The 17008-nt window shown below is 43.8% G+C and overlaps 4 non-coding genes across 4 annotated transcripts; all 4 read right to left on the reverse strand.

Annotated features, from left to right (window-relative positions):
* Positions 1 to 316: 316 nt before the first annotated feature.
* On the reverse strand, positions 317 to 423 carry LOC138570546 (U6 spliceosomal RNA). Its single transcript, XR_011303586.1, has one exon. It is a non-coding gene; the product is annotated as a U6 spliceosomal RNA (small nuclear RNA).
* Positions 424 to 5834: 5411 nt separating this feature from the next.
* Positions 5835 to 5941, reverse strand: LOC138570547 (U6 spliceosomal RNA). The gene has a single exon (XR_011303587.1). It is a non-coding gene; the product is annotated as a U6 spliceosomal RNA (small nuclear RNA).
* A 5418-nt stretch (positions 5942 to 11359) lies between these two features.
* On the reverse strand, positions 11360 to 11466 carry LOC138570549 (U6 spliceosomal RNA). Its single transcript, XR_011303589.1, has one exon. It is a non-coding gene; the product is annotated as a U6 spliceosomal RNA (small nuclear RNA).
* Positions 11467 to 16884: 5418 nt separating this feature from the next.
* LOC138570550 (U6 spliceosomal RNA) lies at positions 16885 to 16991 on the reverse strand. The gene has a single exon (XR_011303590.1). It is a non-coding gene; the product is annotated as a U6 spliceosomal RNA (small nuclear RNA).
* Positions 16992 to 17008: the final 17 nt, after the last annotated feature.

The raw sequence follows: 17008 nt of genomic DNA on the forward strand, positions 1-17008 counted from the left end.
AAAGCAGTTTACGCTGGAGTGCACAACAAGGGGGAAAGTGATAATACTGAGTTTGGTAAAATGGGATAAAAAAAATCAAAAGACGCGTGCCACTTCTAAAAGTGCAAGCCAAGAAATTGAAGGCGACGGGGCTGTTCATTCAGTCAATAGGACTCACAAGTAAAAGGCTCCTGAGGCATTAGTGTTGAATTTGGCTCAAAATGTATTGTGTTGTCGTGTAATATGTATGAACATACAATTTCAATCTTCATTAAAAAAGATGTATTAAAAAAATAAAGCCTTGCAAATTAAGAAAGTTTCTGTCCTGTCATGTGCCAAAAATAGTGAATGCTTTACGAATGTGCGTGCCATCCTTTAGAGCAGGGGCCAATTTAATTTTCCCATTATCATTCCAATATTAGTACATGTGTTGCTGAAGCAAGCGCAAAGGGAGAGTCAATCAAACCATTGATTAGGACCTCCAGTCAAAGGTTTGCCATACCAAATGTCCTTATGTCAGAGGGCAGAAAGTCAAAACACCATTTAGATATCGGGTGGTATGAAATGAAGAGGCAAACAACAGTGAATAAGCATTCTTTGCTGCTGTATTGATCTGGTCCTAAAGGGGCTGGTTTAATGCCAATTATATTTAAAGATTCATGCTCCAGGGTGCTTGCAAAATGACACCAACCCCCTCCCCATCACAATGGCTGGGTGATGCAAGCCTGAGAACATCACAATAGACCCATAGACATGAGAACAACTCTGTACCTCTGAGTGGATGTGGGCCCATGGCTGTATCAAGGACAAGGCAGAACAGGAGGTGGCTTATGGCGCCAGTTCCAGAGGCTGTCCAATTGATCCCTGTAAGCAACAAATGTTGGACCATCCTTTAAGAGATTCTGAGGCTGATTTCAATGTTAACTTTGCTGCTGATTTTAGGATTGGTCAACCTTCGACCCAAATCTAGTTTGCTTGGATAAGCCCTGGAAATCTTTTACAGCTTGTACTGGTGGGAGATGATGTGAGTTTATCAAGAGCAACGGGATATGAGGCATGTGTGCCACAAAAAGCAGTTCTAGGATTTTTTATAAGAAAGCCGCTTTAAGAAGGGAAGTTTGGACAACCCTACTGAGAGCAAAAGTATTACACAAAAGGTAAGGGGGTCAGTGGGTCAACCGATAGCACATTTGACTGTGAGTCCGTTTATTGTAAGTCCAAATACTACCAGTTTCGACATTTCCCAGGCTTTTTATTTAATCTCTTAACAGACCCATTCCTATGTACCTCTGTTTTCATTGTAAGCGAGGGACATACCGTATGCCTTAAACATTCCTGGGCTGCGAAGACTCTATGTAAAAGAAAGAGTAGCAGACAGCTTAATAAATCATCAGCAGGACCCTCTAGACCTTCCCCAAAAAACATAAAATGATTTCTCTGCATGTATGTGAGTTGAGCAGCGCAAGTAGTTTGGTTAATGTCAGTGGATAAATGTCACTTTCCCACAGCGCAGAACAGAATCACTTGTACAGGCCACTTCTGCAAAAGCATTACCAGTGTAGAAAGCAGTGAAAAGGTGAGGCAGTGTACAGTCACCCCCGACCCTTCACTGCCCTGATCGGCCACGATCGGCCAAGGACCTCTCTATGAGAGCTAAGGGTGGAATTTTTCTGGAGCTCGGTAACTTAGGGAGACATGGCTAAAGGGATCCTCAATCAACAGCCCAGCATTTGCTTTGTGGCTTGTCCGTATATGCCTGTTCTCCAAATTACCTGCCGCAGCCCAGACGTCAGCTGGTGAGATGGAATGACGTACCAGGCAGGATCCTGGCAGGTGATTTGCATAGGCACATCCCCTCTCCCTCTCTCTTAGCCCTGCTTACTCCACAGTAGCAAGTATCTAGGGAAAATACAGTGGTCGAGGTGGGGTATCAGTAACTAGCCACTCTGAGAAAGTAAATCTGGGGCGCTTCGCGACTTGTGGGGAACAACTGCAGAGCTCAGTGCCCAGAACTTTGTGGCACAGGGAGGAGGTCTGTGGGATATCAGTAACTTGGAGACATGCAACCTGGTTGGGAGTGCTTCAGGTCTCCTTCCTTGCATGCTCCAAGCAACTCAACAAAGCATCAACAGACTGAGATACCAGCCACAGAGCCACTTTCCACTTGATTTAAAGCCTAAACTCTTTTCCGTGCAAACACATAGTCCCCAAATACCATATTTTCTTTGTTTTCTCTCTCTTTATCTCTCTCTACCTCCCTCCCTCCCTCCTGCCTTCCCTCCTGTCCTCTCTCTTTTCCCCCCGCACCGCTCCCTCTCCCTCTTCCTCTTCTCCCTTCCATTCATTTTAAGTTTTCATGCACTGCAGCACATTGTGACAATGGTATTTCACAATGAAACTGTTGGAAAGTTACAGAAATCAAAAAAGAAATCAACCAACTAAAAGCAGCCAAATCCGGAGTACAATGCTCAGCTCCAATTAAAGATTAAGGCCTAGAAGCAAGTAAAGCTGTAGTTCAGAGCGATGTTTGCAAATAGCACCTTGAAGCAGTTTACGCTGGAGTGCACAACAAGGGGGAAAGAGATAATACTGAGTTTGGTAGAATGGGATCGAAAAACAAAAGAAGCGTGCCACTTCTAAAAGTACAAGTCAAGAAATTGAAGGGGACTGGGCTGTTTATTCAGTCAATAGGACTCACAAGTAAAAGGCTTCAGAGGCATTAGTGTTGAATTTGGCGCAAAATGTATTGTGTTGTCGTGTAATATGCATGAACATACAATTTCAATCTTCATTAAAAAAGATGTATTAAAAAATAAAGACTTGCAAATTAAGAAAGTTTCTGTCCTGTCATGTGCCAACAATAGTGAATGCTTTATAAATGTGCGTGTCATCCTTTAGAGCAGGAACCAATTCCATTTTCCCATTATCATTCCAATATTAGTACATGTGTTGCTGAGGCACATAGGAATGGATCTGTTAAGAAATTAAACAAACACCTGGAAAAATGTTGAAACAGGTAGAATTTGGACTTACAATAAACTGACTCACCGTCAGATGTGCCATCCCTTGACCCACTGACCCCCTTACCTTTTGTGTAATCCTTTTGCTCTCAGCAGGGTTTTCCAAAGTTCCTTACTTAAAGAGGCTTTCATATAAAAAAAAATCCTAGACCTGTTTTTTATGGCCCACATGCCTCATATCCCGTTGCTCCCGATAAACTCACATCATCTCCCACCAATACAAGCTGTAAAAGATGTCAAGTGCATAGCCAAGGAAACTAGACGTGGGTCAAAGGTTGAGCAATCCTTAAATCAGCAGCAAAAATAACATTGAAATCAGCCTCAGAATCTCTTAAAGGATGGGCCAACATTGATTGCTTGCAGGGTGCAATCGGGCAGCCTCTGGTGCTGACGCCTTAAGGCAAGCGCAAAGGGAGAGCCAACCAAACCATTGATTAGGACCTCTGGACTTTCTGCCCTTTGACATAAGGACATTTGATATGGCAAACGTTTGACCAAACACAATTTAGATGTTGGATGGTATGAAATTAAGAGGCAAACAGCAATACACCAGCATTCTTTGCTGCTGTACTGATCTGGTCCTAAATGGTTTGGTTTAATGCCAATTATATTTAAAGATAAAAAGATTCATGCTCCAGGATGCTTGCAAATTGACACCCCCTCCCCATCACGATGGCTGGGTGAGGCACGCGTGAGAGCATCACAGCAGACGCATAGACATGAGAAACACTCTGTACCTCTGAGTGTATGTGGGCCTATGGCTGGATCAAGGACAAGGCAACAACAGGAGATGGTTTAAGGTGTCAGCACCCAGGCCGCTCCATCGCGCGCTGCAAGCATCAGATGTTGGACCATCCTTTAAGAGATTCTGAGGCTAATTTCAATGTTAACTTTGCTGCTGATTTAAGGATTGCTCAACCTTCGACCCACGTCTAGTTTGCTTGGCTAAGCCCTGAAAATCTTTTACAGCTTGTATTGGTGGGAGATGATGTGAGTTTATCAAGAGCAATGGGATATGAGGCATGTGCGCCACAAAATGCTGGTCTAGGATCTTTTATATGAAAGCCACTTTGGAAAACCCTAGTGAGAGCAAAAGGATTACACAAAGGAAAGGGAGTCAGTGGATCAAGGGATAGCACATCTGACTGTGAGTCCGTTAATTGTAAGTCCAAATTCTACCCGTTTCGACATTTTTCCAGGCTTTTTGTTTCATTTCTTAACAGATCCATTCCTATGTACCTCTGTGTTTTCAACAGAGTTTTCATTGTAAGGGAGGGACATACAGTATGCCTTAAACATTCCTGGCAGGGAAGACTCTATGTAAAAGCAAGAGTAGAGTACAGCTTAATAAATAATCAGCAGGACACTCTAGACCTTCCCCAAAAAACATAACATTATTTCTCTGCATGTATGTGCGTTGAATAGCGCAAGTAGTTTGGTTAATGTCAGTGGATAAATGTCACTTTCCCACAGCGCAGAACAAAATCACTTGTACAGGCCGTTTCTGCAAAAGCATTACCGCTGTAGAAAGCAGTGAAAAGGTGAGGCAGTGTACAGTCACCCCCGAACCTTCACTGCCCCGATCGGCCACGATCGGCCAAGGACCTCTCTATGAGAGCTGAGGGTGGAGTTTTTCTGGACCTCGGTAACTTAGGGAGACATGGCTAAAGGGATCCTCAATCAATGGCCCAGTCTTTGCTTTGTGGCCTGTCCGAATATTTCTGTTCTCCAAATTACCTGCTGCTGCCCAGGTGTCAGCTGGTGAGATGGAATGACGTCCCAGGGATGATCCTGGCAGATGATTTGCATAGGCACACCCCCTCTCCCTCTGTCTTAGCCCTGCTTACTCCACAATAGCAAGTATCTGGGGAAAATATAGTGGTCGAGTTAGGGTAGCAGTAACTAGCCAATCTGAGAAAGTAAATCTGGGGCGCTTGGCGACTTGTGGGGAACAACTGCAGAGCTCAGTGCCCAGAACGTTGTGGCACAGGGAGGAGGTCTGTGGGATTTCAGTAACGTAGAGACATGCAACCTGGTCGGAAGTGCTTCAGGTCTTCTTCCTTGCATGTTCCAAGCAACTCAACAAAGCATCAACAGGCTGAGATACCAGCCAATGAGCCCCTTTCCACTTGATTTAAAGCCTAAAATCTTTTCCATGCAAACGCATAGCCCCCAAATATCATATTTTCTTTGTTTTCTCTCTCTCAGTCTCTCTCACTCCCCCTCCCTCCTACCCTCCCTCCTTCCCGCCCTCACTCTTTATCCCCCCCACAAACCTCCCTTTCCCTCTCACTCTTCCTCTTCCTCTCCCTACCATTCATTTTAAGTTTTCATGCACTACAGCACATTGTGACAATGGTATTTCAGAATGAAACTGTTTGTTGATTTCTTTTTTGATTTCTGTAACTTTCAAACTAAAAGCAGCCAAATCCGGAGTACAACGCTCCGCTCCAATTAAAGATTAAGGCCTAGAAGCAAGTACAGCTGTAGTTCAGAGCGATGTTTGCAAATAGCACCTTAAAGCAGTTTACGCTGGAGTGCACAACAAGGGGGAAAGTGATAATACTGAGTTTGGTAAAATGGGATAAAAAAAATCAAAAGACGCGTGCCACTTCTATAAGTGCAAGCCAAGAAATTGAAGGCGACGGGGCTGTTCATTCAGTCAATAGGACTCACAAGTAAAAGGCTCCTGAGGCATTAGTGTTGAATTTGGCTCAAAATGTATTGTGTTGTCGTGTAATATGTATGAACATACAATTTCAATCTTCATTAAAAAAGATGTATTAAAAAAATAAAGCCTTGCAAATTAAGAAAGTTTCTGTCCTGTCATGTGCCAAAAATAGTGAATGCTTTACGAATGTGCGTGCCATCCTTTAGAGCAGGGGCCAATTTAATTTTCCCATTATCATTCCAATATTAGTACATGTGTTGCTGAAGCAAGCGCAAAGGGAGAGTCAATCAAACCATTGATTAGGACCTCCAGTCAAAGGTTTGCCATACCAAATGTCCTTATGTCAGAGGGCAGAAAGTCAAAACACCATTTAGATATCGGGTGGTATGAAATGAAGAGGCAAACAACAGTGAATAAGCATTCTTTGCTGCTGTATTGATGTGGTCCTAAAAGGGCTGGTTTAATGCCAATTATATTTAAAGATTCATGCTCCAGGGTGCTTGCAAAATGACACCAACCCCCTCCCCATCACAATGGCTGGGTGATGCAAGCCTGAGAACATCACAATAGACCCATAGACATGAGAACAACTCTGTACCTCTGAGTGTATGTGGGCCCATGGCTGTATCAAGGACAAGGCAGAACAGGAGGTGGCTTATGGCGCCAGTTCCAGAGGCTGTCCAATTGATCCCTGTAAGCAACAAATGTTGGACCATCCTTTAAGAGATTCTGAGGCTGATTTCAATGTTAACTTTGCTGCTGATTTTAGGATTGGTCAACCTTCGACCCAAATCTAGTTTGCTTGGATAAGCCCTGGAAATCTTTTACAGCTTGTACTGGTGGGAGATGATGTGAGTTTATCAAGAGCAACGGGATATGAGGCATGTGTGCCACAAAAAGCAGTTCTAGGATTTTTTATAAGAAAGCCGCTTTAAGAAGGGAAGTTTGGACAACCCTACTGAGAGCAAAAGTATTACACAAAAGGTAAGGGGGTCAGTGGGTCAACCGATAGCACATTTGACTGTGAGTCCGTTTATTGTAAGTCCAAATACTACCAGTTTCGACATTTCCCAGGCTTTTTGTTTAATCTCTTAACAGACCCATTCCTATGTACCTCTGTTTTCATTGTAAGCGAGGGACATACCGTATGCCTTAAACATTCCTGGGCTGCGAAGACTCTATGTAAAAGAAAGAGTAGCAGACAGCTTAATAAATCATCAGCAGGACCCTCTAGACCTTCCCCAAAAAACATAAAATGATTTCTCTGCATGTATGTGAGTTGAGTAGCGCAAGTAGTTTGGTTAATGTCAGTGGATAAATGTCACTTTCACACAGCGCAGAACAGAATCACTTGTACAGGCCACTTCTGCAAAAGCATTACCAGTGTAGAAAGCAGTGAAAAGGTGAGGCAGTGTACAGTCACCCCCGACCCTTCACTGCCCCGATCGGCCACGATCGGCCAAGGACCTCTCTATGAGAGCTAAGGGTGGAATTTTTCTGGAGCTCGGTAATTTAGGGAGACATGGCTAAAGGGATCCTCAATCAACAGCCCAGCATTTGCTTTGTGGCCTGTCCGTATATGTCTGTTCTCCAAATTACCTGCCGCAGCCCAGACGTCAGCTGGTGAGATGGAATGACGTACCAGGCAGGATCCTGGCAGGTGATTTGCATAGGCACATCCCCTCTCCCTCTCTCTTAGCCCTGCTTACTCCACAGTAGCAAGTATCTAGGGAAAATACAGTGGTCGAGGTGGGGTATCAGTAACTAGCCACTCTGAGAAAGTAAATCTGGGGCGCTTCGCGACTTGTGGGGAACAACTGCAGAGCTCAGTGCCCAGAACTTTGTGGCACAGGGAGGAGGTCTGTGGGATATCAGTAACTTGGAGACATGCAACCTGGTTGGGAGTGCTTCAGGTCTCCTTCCTTGCATGCTCCAAGCAACTCAACAAAGCATCAACAGACTGAGATACCAGCCACAGAGCCACTTTCCACTTGATTTAAAGCCTAAACTCTTTTCCATGCAAACACATAGTCCCCAAATACCATATTTTCTTTGTTTTCTCTCTCTTTATCTCTCTCTACCTCCCTCCCTCCCTCCTGCCTTCCCTCCTGTCCTCTCTCTTTTCCCCCCGCCCCGCTAACTCTCCCTCTCACTCTTCCTCTTCTCCCTTCCATTCATTTTAAGTTTTCATGCACTGCAGCACATTGTGACAATGGTATTTCACAATGAAACTGTTTGAAAGTTACAGAAATCAAAAAAGAAATCAACCAACTAAAAGCAGCCAAATCCGGAGTACAATGCTCAGCTCCAATTAAAGATTAAGGCCTAGAAGCAAGTAAAGCTGTAGTTCAGAGCGATGTTTGCAAATAGCACCTTGAAGCAGTTTACGCTGGAGTGCACAACAAGGGGAAAAGAGATAATACTGAGTTTGGTAGAATGGGATCGAAAAACAAAAGAAGCGTGCCACTTCTAAAAGTACAAGTCAAGAAATTGAAGGGGACTGGGCTGTTTATTCAGTCAATAGGACTCACAAGTAAAAGGCTTCAGAGGCATTAGTGTTGAATTTGGCGCAAAATGTATTGTGTTGTCGTGTAATATGCATGAACATACAATTTCAATCTTCATTAAAAAAGATGTATTAAAAAATAAAGACTTGCAAATTAAGAAAGTTTCTGTCCTGTCATGTGCCAACAATAGTGAATGCTTTAAAAATGTGCGTGTCATCCTTTAGAGCAGGAACCAATTCCATTTTCCCATTATCATTCCAATATTAGTACATGTGTTGCTGAGGCACATAGGAATGGATCTGTTAAGAAATTAAACAAACACCTGGAAAAATGTTGAAACAGGTAGAATTTGGACTTACAATAAACTGACTCACCGTCAGATGTGCCATCCCTTGACCCACTGACCCCCTTACCTTTTGTGTAATCCTTTTGCTCTCAGCAGGGTTTTCCAAAGTTCCTTACTTAAAGAGGCTTTCATATAAAAAAAAATCCTAGACCTGTTTTTTATGGCCCACATGCCTCATATCCCGTTGCTCCCGATAAACTCACATCATCTCCCACCAATACAAGCTGTAAAAGATGTCAAGTGCATAGCCAAGGAAACTAGACGTGGGTCAAAGGTTGAGCAATCCTTAAATCAGCAGCAAAAATAACATTGAAATCAGCCTCAGAATCTCTTAAAGGATGGGCCAACATTGATTGCTTGCAGGGTGCAATCGGGCAGCCTCTGGTGCTGACGCCTTAAGGCAAGCGCAAAGGGAGAGCCAACCAAACCATTGATTAGGACCTCTGGACTTTCTGCCCTTTGACATAAGGACATTTGATATGGCAAACGTTTGACCAAACACAATTTAGATGTTGGATGGTATGAAATTAAGAGGCAAACAGCAATACACCAGCATTCTTTGCTGCTGTACTGATCTGGTCCTAAATGGTTTGGTTTAATGCCAATTATATTTAAAGATAAAAAGATTCATGCTCCAGGATGCTTGCAAATTGACACCCCCTCCCCATCACGATGGCTGGGTGAGGCACGCGTGAGAGCATCACAGCAGACGCATAGACATGAGAAACACTCTGTACCTCTGAGTGTATGTGGGCCTATGGCTGGATCAAGGACAAGGCAACAACAGGAGATGGTTTAAGGTGTCAGCACCCAGGCCGCTCCATCGCGCGCTGCAAGCATCAGATGTTGGACCATCCTTTAAGAGATTCTGAGGCTAATTTCAATGTTAACTTTGCTGCTGATTTAAGGATTGCTCAACCTTCGACCCACGTCTAGTTTGCTTGGCTAAGCCCTGAAAATCTTTTACAGCTTGTATTGGTGGGAGATGATGTGAGTTTATCAAGAGCAATGGGATATGAGGCATGTGCGCCACAAAATGCTGGTCTAGGATCTTTTATATGAAAGCCACTTTGGAAAACCCTAGTGAGAGCAAAAGGATTACACAAAGGAAAGGGAGTCAGTGGATCAAGGGATAGCACATCTGACTGTGAGTCCGTTAATTGTAAGTCCAAATTCTACCCGTTTCGACATTTTTCCAGGCTTTTTGTTTCATTTCTTAACAGATCCATTCCTATGTACCTCTGTGTTTTCAACAGAGTTTTCATTGTAAGGGAGGGACATACAGTATGCCTTAAACATTCCTGGCAGGGAAGACTCTATGTAAAAGCAAGAGTAGAGTACAGCTTAATAAATAATCAGCAGGACACTCTAGACCTTCCCCAAAAAACATAACATTATTTCTCTGCATGTATGTGCGTTGAATAGCGCAAGTAGTTTGGTTAATGTCAGTGGATAAATGTCACTTTCCCACAGCGCAGAACAAAATCACTTGTACAGGCCGTTTCTGCAAAAGCATTACCGCTGTAGAAAGCAGTGAAAAGGTGAGGCAGTGTACAGTCACCCCCGAACCTTCACTGCCCCGATCGGCCACGATCGGCCAAGGACCTCTCTATGAGAGCTGAGGGTGGAGTTTTTCTGGACCTCGGTAACTTAGGGAGACATGGCTAAAGGGATCCTCAATCAATGGCCCAGTCTTTGCTTTGTGGCCTGTCCGAATATTTCTGTTCTCCAAATTACCTGCTGCTGCCCAGGTGTCAGCTGGTGAGATGGAATGACGTCCCAGGGATGATCCTGGCAGATGATTTGCATAGGCACACCCCCTCTCCCTCTGTCTTAGCCCTGCTTACTCCACAATAGCAAGTATCTGGGGAAAATATAGTGGTCGAGTTAGGGTAGCAGTAACTAGCCAATCTGAGAAAGTAAATCTGGGGCGCTTGGCGACTTGTGGGGAACAACTGCAGAGCTCAGTGCCCAGAACGTTGTGGCACAGGGAGGAGGTCTGTGGGATTTCAGTAACGTAGAGACATGCAACCTGGTCGGAAGTGCTTCAGGTCTTCTTCCTTGCATGTTCCAAGCAACTCAACAAAGCATCAACAGGCTGAGATACCAGCCAATGAGCCCCTTTCCACTTGATTTAAAGCCTAAAATCTTTTCCATGCAAACGCATAGCCCCCAAATATCATATTTTCTTTGTTTTCTCTCTCTCAGTCTCTCTCACTCCCCCTCCCTCCTACCCTCCCTCCTTCCCGCCCTCACTCTTTATCCCCCCCCACAAACCTCCCTTTCCCTCTCACTCTTCCTCTTCCTCTCCCTACCATTCATTTTAAGTTTTCATGCACTACAGCACATTGTGACAATGGTATTTCAGAATGAAACTGTTTGTTGATTTCTTTTTTGATTTCTGTAACTTTCAAACTAAAAGCAGCCAAATCCGGAGTACAACGCTCCGCTCCAATTAAAGATTAAGGCCTAGAAGCAAGTACAGCTGTAGTTCAGAGCGATGTTTGCAAATAGCACCTTAAAGCAGTTTACGCTGGAGTGCACAACAAGGGGGAAAGTGATAATACTGAGTTTGGTAAAATGGGATAAAAAAAATCAAAAGACGCGTGCCACTTCTATAAGTGCAAGCCAAGAAATTGAATGCGACGGGGCTGTTCATTCAGTCAATAGGACTCACAAGTAAAAGGCTCCTGAGGCATTAGTGTTGAATTTGGCTCAAAATGTATTGTGTTGTCGTGTAATATGTATGAACATACAATTTCAATCTTCATTAAAAAAGATGTATTAAAAAAATAAAGCCTTGCAAATTAAGAAAGTTTCTGTCCTGTCATGTGCCAAAAATAGTGAATGCTTTACGAATGTGCGTGCCATCCTTTAGAGCAGGGGCCAATTTAATTTTCCCATTATCATTCCAATATTAGTACATGTGTTGCTGAAGCAAGCGCAAAGGGAGAGTCAATCAAACCATTGATTAGGACCTCCAGTCAAAGGTTTGCCATACCAAATGTCCTTATGTCAGAGGGCAGAAAGTCAAAACACCATTTAGATATCGGGTGGTATGAAATGAAGAGGCAAACAACAGTGAATAAGCATTCTTTGCTGCTGTATTGATGTGGTCCTAAAAGGGCTGGTTTAATGCCAATTATATTTAAAGATTCATGCTCCAGGGTGCTTGCAAAATGACACCAACCCCCTCCCCATCACAATGGCTGGGTGATGCAAGCCTGAGAACATCACAATAGACCCATAGACATGAGAACAACTCTGTACCTCTGAGTGTATGTGGGCCCATGGCTGTATCAAGGACAAGGCAGAACAGGAGGTGGCTTATGGCGCCAGTTCCAGAGGCTGTCCAATTGATCCCTGTAAGCAACAAATGTTGGACCATCCTTTAAGAGATTCTGAGGCTGATTTCAATGTTAACTTTGCTGCTGATTTTAGGATTGGTCAACCTTCGACCCAAATCTAGTTTGCTTGGATAAGCCCTGGAAATCTTTTACAGCTTGTACTGGTGGGAGATGATGTGAGTTTATCAAGAGCAACGGGATATGAGGCATGTGTGCCACAAAAAGCAGTTCTAGGATTTTTTATAAGAAAGCCGCTTTAAGAAGGGAAGTTTGGACAACCCTACTGAGAGCAAAAGTATTACACAAAAGGTAAGGGGGTCAGTGGGTCAACCGATAGCACATTTGACTGTGAGTCCGTTTATTGTAAGTCCAAATACTACCAGTTTCGACATTTCCCAGGCTTTTTGTTTAATCTCTTAACAGACCCATTCCTATGTACCTCTGTTTTCATTGTAAGCGAGGGACATACCGTATGCCTTAAACATTCCTGGGCTGCGAAGACTCTATGTAAAAGAAAGAGTAGCAGACAGCTTAATAAATCATCAGCAGGACCCTCTAGACCTTCCCCAAAAAACATAAAATGATTTCTCTGCATGTATGTGAGTTGAGTAGCGCAAGTAGTTTGGTTAATGTCAGTGGATAAATGTCACTTTCACACAGCGCAGAACAGAATCACTTGTACAGGCCACTTCTGCAAAAGCATTACCAGTGTAGAAAGCAGTGAAAAGGTGAGGCAGTGTACAGTCACCCCCGACCCTTCACTGCCCCGATCGGCCACGATCGGCCAAGGACCTCTCTATGAGAGCTAAGGGTGGAATTTTTCTGGAGCTCGGTAATTTAGGGAGACATGGCTAAAGGGATCCTCAATCAACAGCCCAGCATTTGCTTTGTGGCCTGTCCGTATATGTCTGTTCTCCAAATTACCTGCCGCAGCCCAGACGTCAGCTGGTGAGATGGAATGACGTACCAGGCAGGATCCTGGCAGGTGATTTGCATAGGCACATCCCCTCTCCCTCTCTCTTAGCCCTGCTTACTCCACAGTAGCAAGTATCTAGGGAAAATACAGTGGTCGAGGTGGGGTATCAGTAACTAGCCACTCTGAGAAAGTAAATCTGGGGCGCTTCGCGACTTGTGGGGAACAACTGCAGAGCTCAGTGCCCAGAACTTTGTGGCACAGGGAGGAGGTCTGTGGGATATCAGTAACTTGGAGACATGCAACCTGGTTGGGAGTGCTTCAGGTCTCCTTCCTTGCATGCTCCAAGCAACTCAACAAAGCATCAACAGACTGAGATACCAGCCACAGAGCCACTTTCCACTTGATTTAAAGCCTAAACTCTTTTCCATGCAAACACATAGTCCCCAAATACCATATTTTCTTTGTTTTCTCTCTCTTTATCTCTCTCTACCTCCCTCCCTCCCTCCTGCCTTCCCTCCTGTCCTCTCTCTTTTCCCCCCGCCCCGCTAACTCTCCCTCTCACTCTTCCTCTTCTCCCTTCCATTCATTTTAAGTTTTCATGCACTGCAGCACATTGTGACAATGGTATTTCACAATGAAACTGTTTGAAAGTTACAGAAATCAAAAAAGAAATCAACCAACTAAAAGCAGCCAAATCCGGAGTACAATGCTCAGCTCCAATTAAAGATTAAGGCCTAGAAGCAAGTAAAGCTGTAGTTCAGAGCGATGTTTGCAAATAGCACCTTGAAGCAGTTTACGCTGGAGTGCACAACAAGGGGAAAAGAGATAATACTGAGTTTGGTAGAATGGGATCGAAAAACAAAAGAAGCGTGCCACTTCTAAAAGTACAAGTCAAGAAATTGAAGGGGACTGGGCTGTTTATTCAGTCAATAGGACTCACAAGTAAAAGGTTTCAGAGGCATTAGTGTTGAATTTGGCGCAAAATGTATTGTGTTGTCGTGTAATATGCATGAACATACAATTTCAATCTTCATTAAAAAAGATGTATTAAAAAATAAAGACTTGCAAATTAAGAAAGTTTCTGTCCTGTCATGTGCCAACAATAGTGAATGCTTTAAAAATGTGCGTGTCATCCTTTAGAGCAGGAACCAATTCCATTTTCCCATTATCATTCCAATATTAGTACATGTGTTGCTGAGGCACATAGGAATGGATCTGTTAAGAAATTAAACAAACACCTGGAAAAATGTTGAAACAGGTAGAATTTGGACTTACAATAAACTGACTCACCGTCAGATGTGCCATCCCTTGACCCACTGACCCCCTTACCTTTTGTGTAATCCTTTTGCTCTCAGCAGGGTTTTCCAAAGTTCCTTACTTAAAGAGGCTTTCATATAAAAAAAAATCCTAGACCTGTTTTTTATGGCCCACATGCCTCATATCCCGTTGCTCCCGATAAACTCACATCATCTCCCACCAATACAAGCTGTAAAAGATGTCAAGTGCATAGCCAAGGAAACTAGACGTGGGTCAAAGGTTGAGCAATCCTTAAATCAGCAGCAAAAATAACATTGAAATCAGCCTCAGAATCTCTTAAAGGATGGGCCAACATTGATTGCTTGCAGGGTGCAATCGGGCAGCCTCTGGTGCTGACGCCTTAAGGCAAGCGCAAAGGGAGAGCCAACCAAACCATTGATTAGGACCTCTGGACTTTCTGCCCTTTGACATAAGGACATTTGATATGGCAAACGTTTGACCAAACACAATTTAGATGTTGGATGGTATGAAATTAAGAGGCAAACAGCAATACACCAGCATTCTTTGCTGCTGTACTGATCTGGTCCTAAATGGTTTGGTTTAATGCCAATTATATTTAAAGATAAAAAGATTCATGCTCCAGGATGCTTGCAAATTGACACCCCCTCCCCATCACGATGGCTGGGTGAGGCACGCGTGAGAGCATCACAGCAGACGCATAGACATGAGAAACACTCTGTACCTCTGAGTGTATGTGGGCCTATGGCTGGATCAAGGACAAGGCAACAACAGGAGATGGTTTAAGGTGTCAGCACCCAGGCCGCTCCATCGCGCGCTGCAAGCATCAGATGTTGGACCATCCTTTAAGAGATTCTGAGGCTAATTTCAATGTTAACTTTGCTGCTGATTTAAGGATTGCTCAACCTTCGACCCACGTCTAGTTTGCTTGGCTAAGCCCTGAAAATCTTTTACAGCTTGTATTGGTGGGAGATGATGTGAGTTTATCAAGAGCAATGGGATATGAGGCATGTGCGCCACAAAATGCTGGTCTAGGATCTTTTATATGAAAGCCACTTTGGAAAACCCTAGTGAGAGCAAAAGGATTACACAAAGGAAAGGGAGTCAGTGGATCAAGGGATAGCACATCTGACTGTGAGTCCGTTAATTGTAAGTCCAAATTCTACCCGTTTCGACATTTTTCCAGGCTTTTTGTTTCATTTCTTAACAGATCCATTCCTATGTACCTCTGTGTTTTCAACAGAGTTTTCATTGTAAGGGAGGGACATACAGTATGCCTTAAACATTCCTGGCAGGGAAGACTCTATGTAAAAGCAAGAGTAGAGTACAGCTTAATAAATAATCAGCAGGACACTCTAGACCTTCCCCAAAAAACATAACATTATTTCTCTGCATGTATGTGCGTTGAATAGCGCAAGTAGTTTGGTTAATGTCAGTGGATAAATGTCACTTTCCCACAGCGCAGAACAAAATCACTTGTACAGGCCGTTTCTGCAAAAGCATTACCGCTGTAGAAAGCAGTGAAAAGGTGAGGCAGTGTACAGTCACCCCCGACCCTTCACTGCCCCGATCGGCCACGATCGGCCAAGGACCTCTCTATGAGAGCTGAGGGTGGAGTTTTTCTGGACCTCGGTAACTTAGGGAGACATGGCTAAAGGGATCCTCAATCAATGGCCCAGTCTTTGCTTTGTGGCCTGTCCGAATATTTCTGTTCTCCAAATTACCTGCTGCTGCCCAGGTGTCAGCTGGTGAGATGGAATGACGTCCCAGGGATGATCCTGGCAGATGATTTGCATAGGCACACCCCCTCTCCCTCTGTCTTAGCCCTGCTTACTCCACAATAGCAAGTATCTGGGGAAAATATAGTGGTCGAGTTAGGGTAGCAGTAACTAGCCAATCTGAGAAAGTAAATCTGGGGCGCTTGGCGACTTGTGGGGAACAACTGCAGAGCTCAGTGCCCAGAACGTTGTGGCACAGGGAGGAGGTCTGTGGGATTTCAGTAACGTAGAGACATGCAACCTGGTCGGAAGTGCTTCAGGTCTTCTTCCTTGCATGTTCCAAGCAACTCAACAAAGCATCAACAGGCTGAGATACCAGCCAATGAGCCCCTTTCCACTTGATTTAAAGCCTAAAATCTTTTCCATGCAAACGCATAGCCCCCAAATATCATATTTTCTTTGTTTTCTCTCTCTCAGTCTCTCTCACTCCCCATCCCTCCTACCCTCCCTCCTTCCCGCCCTCACTCTTTATCCCCCCCCACAAACCTCCCTTTCCCTCTCACTCTTCCTCTTCCTCTCCCTACCATTCATTTTAAGTTTTCATGCACTACAGCACATTGTGACAATGGTATTTCAGAATGAAACTGTTTGTTGATTTCTTTTTTGATTTCTGTAACTTTCAAACTAAAAGCAGCCAAATCCGGAGTACAACGCTCCGCTCCAATTAAAGATTAAGGCCTAGAAGCAAGTACAGCTGTAGTTCAGAGCGATGTTTGCAAATAGCACCTTAAAGCAGTTTACGCTGGAGTGCACAACAAGGGGGAAAGTGATAATACTGAGTTTGGTAAAATGGGATAAAAAAAATCAAAAGACGCGTGCCACTTCTATAAGTGCAAGCCAAGAAATTGAAGGCGACGGGGCTGTTCATTCAGTCAATAGGACTCACAAGTAAAAGGCTCCTGAGGCATTAGTGTTGAATTTGGCTCAAAATGTATTGTGTTGTCGTGTAATATGTATGAACATACAATTTCAATCTTCATTAAAAAAGATGTATTAAAAAAATAAAGCCTTGCAAATTAAGAAAGTTTCTGTCCTGTCATGTGCCAAAAATAGTGAATGCTTTACGAATGTGCGTGCCATCCTTTAGAGCAGGGGCCAATTTAATTTTCCCATTATCATTCCAATATTAGTACATGTGTTGCTGAAGCAAGCGCAAAGGGAGAGTCAAT

Source organism: Ambystoma mexicanum, chromosome 2q (assembly GCF_040938575.1).
Source record: "Ambystoma mexicanum isolate Mex_15411 chromosome 2q, UKY_AmexF1_1, whole genome shotgun sequence".
Lineage (NCBI taxonomy): Eukaryota > Metazoa > Chordata > Amphibia > Caudata > Ambystomatidae > Ambystoma > Ambystoma mexicanum.